The 5,039-nt window shown below is 38.7% G+C and overlaps 1 long non-coding RNA gene across 1 annotated transcript; it reads left to right on the top strand.

Moving 5' to 3' along the window:
• Nucleotides 1-542: 542 nt before the first annotated feature.
• Nucleotides 543-3,456, top strand: LOC144994734 (uncharacterized). Its single transcript, XR_013658353.1, has 2 exons — nt 543-2,628; nt 3,131-3,456. It is a non-coding gene; the product is annotated as an uncharacterized LOC144994734 (long non-coding RNA).
• The last annotated feature ends 1,583 nt before the right edge of the window (nt 3,457-5,039 follow it).

Here is a 5,039-nt window from a genome sequence, read left to right as displayed (position 1 = left end):
CATCGCAGATCAAGTTCGATGGAGCTGGTAAGACCACATAAAAATGTCCAGGTTTTTACAAAACAAACAAACAAACAAAACAAATGCTAATCACCTGTAATGACCCAAAACACACCTTCAAAATACACAAACTTGTCATTAGTAAAATCAATGGGTGCCACATTCGATTTTGCTATGGTATTATTACAGCATTACCCCATCTAAAAGAAATCCTTGGCTCAAACAGTGATTTAAAAAAAATACAGTGATATATAAATAAATGTCTTCCTTTTGATTAAAGAAATTTTTTTCAAATTCATGTTTGAATTATATATTTGTATAAAATTACTGAAGCAGGGTAAGCTGCTGCAAAACAAGCAGGGCAGTGGCTCTCAAGGAACAGGGTTGGAGACCACTGAGAGGAAACATTTAGTTCAAAATCAACAAATGTTTAGCAACTGAAGCAGCAATTGCAGCCCTCAAAAAGAAACAAAAAGGATTTTAAAAAGTATACAATTTTACAGTTTGTAATATCAGTCTATGGTAAAATTGCACAGTGCTGTGTTAGTGATGCAGATGTTTATTGTTTGCTTTGTACATACACTTGCCTCAGTTAAGAATTTCCAACTGTATATGACTGTTTTCTATACCTGTTTTTAACCTCGTTGGAGGTCACTGGTGCTTATCTCAACTGACACAGATTGCCACCAAAAGGAGAGGAGACAAAAGACACAAATATCTGTGCATGCTCCATTCACTCCTGTTGACATTTGGCAGACAGTCAGACTGGCGTGCAAATGTTGGAGAAAGTCGGTGCAGCTTTTAGAAAGCCCAGGCAGGCGCAGTGGAGAACATGCAAACTAGGATCTTTATGCTGTGAGGCCAAACATTACCAGCAAAAAATAAAAATAAGATAGGGATAAATATTTGTGTTAAAGTTCTATAACAAGTCATGTTGTTTAAAATGACTTTGAAGCATTGAATCAGATTCCCCTTCTTTAATGTGCAACCCATTAAGTTAATAACTCTGTAGCTGTTTATGATGGCATTAAAGAACAATAACGAACGCCACAAATGAAAACATGAATGCAGGAAGAAAAGACGTTCATGGATCTAAAAGGTCGTTCTTTTTTCCTAGTGTGTGTGGGAGTGTTTTTTTTTTTTTTCTTTTTTGGAGAGGGTGTTTCCTGACCTCAGTCTGTATGGGTGACAGAACTAACTGTGCTTTATGGTTCACGCAGCAACAAAGAGAACATTAGTACTGCTGAGACTTGTGCAGCAAGTGTTTGCAGGGGGCATCGAGGGGTGCCCTGCTGCCTAGGGGAGACCGGCAAAACCTGAAGGCAAAGTTCCAGTGGTCCCCCTTTAACAAGGAGAAAATGTTTCACTGTATTTGTTTCACTCTACAAGTCCCAAGCATGTTAATGAAGCTTTATCGATTCAGTAATGACATTCTTGTCCACTCTATCTCCACAGGGTGCCCCACCCTAACTCAATCCAGATGAGCTCCATCATGTCATACTTGGAGGGGAACCAATCTTACATGACAGAAGTGGGTGGGTATTTCCATACTTCTGATAAAAACGGGGAGAGCAGGGAAAACATTTCTTCAGGGACAGTCTATTAAAGAAAAGGCATGAGGCCTTTTCCACAGCTGTTTTGCACATTGGCCTGAGTCAAGCGGTGCGGCTGGTAATGGAGTGATAGGCAGTGCGAAGGTTCTCCCCGCTGAGGGTCATTTTATGGCGTTCAGGGTGTTTAAGAAGTACAACAGCAGGACCCCACACGCTCACTGCTTTTTCTGTTTGTCTTTTCATAAACAGATAGAAATCCAGCAACTTTATTTGATCATATATTTTAAAATTAAATTCCTAAAAAGTAAAATCTCCAATAATGGCAAACATGACTTCAAATTAACCTGTTATTTAACACTTAGAGGTATGAAGTACATAGAGTGTGTGAATACAGAAGCTGTTCAGCCTTCTTCAGCTAACAGCCAAGCCGCACAGGGAGCAGAGGGAACATCAGTGGAGGCACAGCTGCATGTAACCTTTACAAGTTTTACAAGAATATTGAAAAATATTTCTACCAGTTTTCATAGAAACTAAATATTAGGACATATCTTCCCTGTTGATATCCATTCAAAATTCAAGCTTAAAACAAAAGCGTAATGATAAAAATGATTTTTAAATAAAAAGGAGGCATGAATCAATATCACACACTGGGTAAAAGCAGTTTCTCTTGAGCATTGATCTTGTAAATTATTATCCCTTTCTCAGTTCACGTTGTGTCATTTGTGTTGCCTCGGTTGTGTTTGCTGCCTCCTCCAGCTGCATGCTCTCTGATTGCTCATCTGGTTCAGCTGCTCTGATTACCTGCACCTGCGGCTGATCACTCCCGCTCTCCGTTTCTGCTGGACTCCATCAGCCAGAAAGTCAGAACACAGAAGTGTGTCACACTCGACTCGTCCGTGGGCCGTTTGAGAGGTCAGAGAAAGCACGGATACCTCTGTTATTAGCTAGAACCACTGCAAGCAGCCCAAATTGCAACCGAAAACGGTATTTTAGCACATTTGATGCGCAAAATATTCAAAAAAAAACTTCACGTTGTATCAATTTTAGCATTTGCAGGTGGAAACATCTTAATTTGGTAAGTTTGGGGTTTCTGATAAACTTCCCTGTCACTTTGTAAGACCTCAGGAGGGTAATCAAAATACAACTTTGGAGAAACATTAAAGTCCAACATTAAGGACCAAATTTCCTGTGAAAAAAAATCTAAACTCTGATAAATACATTTTAATGAAATTTGTTACAAATTTAAGAAATCTTAATAGAATTGTGAGATGTTTTTCATTTCCATCTGTTAAAAAAAAGATAAAATAATTACATGTAACAAGCTCAGTTTTTTTCTCTGTGTGGAAATGAGTGAACAGGCTGGCTACAGAAATAGGGGAGTTGAATATTGCCAGCCGCCCAAATAAAGCCTGTGACTAAAAGAAGCGCTCCTCTCTCCCTCTGATTCCACTGAGAACTGCATACATCTGCATCCCTGTGATGCAGCAGAGAAGCGCTCCAGCTCAAAGACTTGAGTGTGGTATGAACTCTAAACACTCAAACTTATATTAAATAGCCTTTTTATTTTGTTATTTCAGACATGAGACATTGAATATATTGGTAGAAGGATGCTGGATCTAGAGCTGCCAGGCAAGAAGTCTAGAGGAAGACCAAAGAGGAGGTTTATGATAAACAAAGACATGAGGGTAACTGGTGTTGGAGATGATGCAGAAGATGGGGTTAGATGGAGGAAGCTGGTTCGCTGTGGCGACCACTGAAGAGGAAACCGAAGGCACTCCAGCTCAAAGATGCACTAATCCCCACTGTCCCTGGACTATTGCTGAAACAAATATTAAAACAAAAAAAAACAATAATGAAGAGCACAAACTATCTCCACATAATAAAACATGACCTTAAAATTTGACATCCAGTACCTTTTCAGCTATTTTCTTTACAAGTCTAAGAACCACACTCTGTAGCTTCACATGTAAACAAGGCCTTAGCCACAGTTCCTGCTGACAAGTCTGAAATAATATTTTATATTTTTTACCTGCATGAGCTTAAATTTACTGCTTTGTTCTGTCAGCTACATTCAGACTCTCAACTTATCAATAGGACGAAGTACATCTAACAGTGAAGACTGAGAGTGAGGCAGAAGCAGATTATAATCAACTAGTACCTTTAAGAAATAGAGGAACAAACAACAAATTTCTCCAAAAGAAAAGCTGCTGAAAGTGTTTAGAATTGATCAACTCTTTACATTTAGACCCTATTGAAATTTTGAATCAACAAAAGCTTATGAACAAACAAAATACATTGCAATCTGTCTAAAAATTAAGAGAATTGAGACATTGGGGAGAAAACGTGGAACTTGTGTGCAACTTTTTTAATATGGGATACATTTTACCAGCAGATTACCAGGAAAGAAGTGTGAAAAATGCACAAATTACTGTTTTTTTTTTAGATCAGATGAGTAAAACTTGAAGTTTCAAAATGTAAACTGTAAAGGGAGTTTTCTAAAATATATTTTAGCAACATGAACAGATTGTGATCCTTTTTCTATTGTGAGTCAGTCAAATTGTTAAATGCACTGAACTGTAGTCCCACAGAACCTCCCAATTACAGAAAGAACTCACATTTACGGCTGACAATAAAGAACAGGGTGTTGGGACTGTCATTGTTCAGAGAGCAGGGACATACTTTTCCATTACTGCTGTTGTTCCAAACCTGCCTTACATGTCTTCAGGTCTGAACAGCTGCAGGTCTCAAGCAGCTCAGACCCCAAAAACACTCAGTCTTTCTTTGTCCACCAGTTCCCATAATCACACTGCCTCACTCCACAACTATCTACTTCAAAACTCATCTGGATTTGTGAGCTTCAAACAAACTGATTGCCTCACTTTTATGTCAGAGTCAAGAGTATTACTAAAGCAGGCTTTAAAATTACATTGTGACTGTAATTTCTAAAGCAGTTTCTGAGGTTTACTGCACAGCACAGGACTTAATGTTTCCCTTGCACACAGCCAAGGCTTGTTTCAGTGCGTGCTATAGTAATCACATTGCATTTCCACTCATCGGTCCTTCCACCCAAACAGAGAAACGCACATAAAAGCTCTTCAGTGAGTTTCTGAGTGAATAGAAACAGAGTTTGCAAATCTTAATGAGGAAGAAATCAGGGATTTATGTTTAAGTAGCTGATTGCATATGAGGGACTCAGAGTCATTTTTAGAAGCAAAACGTTATTTTTCCCTTTTTTGATACTTTATTCAGGGGTCACCACAGCAAATCAATTCGTTTTGCACATGTGATTTCGATTCAGTTTTATGGCAAATGCCCTTTGTGAACCAAACTGCTGTCTAAATCCGGACTTGGGACCTGCAAGTAGAAACACTAAAAAGCGCCCTCATGTGGCTGCAGTAACTTACAGCACCAGGTGGTTCCAGGCGGTCTCCCATCCAATGATTATTATTAATATTGTGCTTTAAAATTTTAACATTTATTACCTTG

Source organism: Oryzias latipes, chromosome 10 (genome assembly GCF_053564925.1).
Source record: "Oryzias latipes strain Hd-rR chromosome 10, Olatipes_Hd-rR_3.1".
NCBI lineage: Eukaryota > Metazoa > Chordata > Actinopteri > Beloniformes > Adrianichthyidae > Oryzias > Oryzias latipes.
This window is presented reverse-complemented; position numbering and strand designations above follow the sequence as displayed.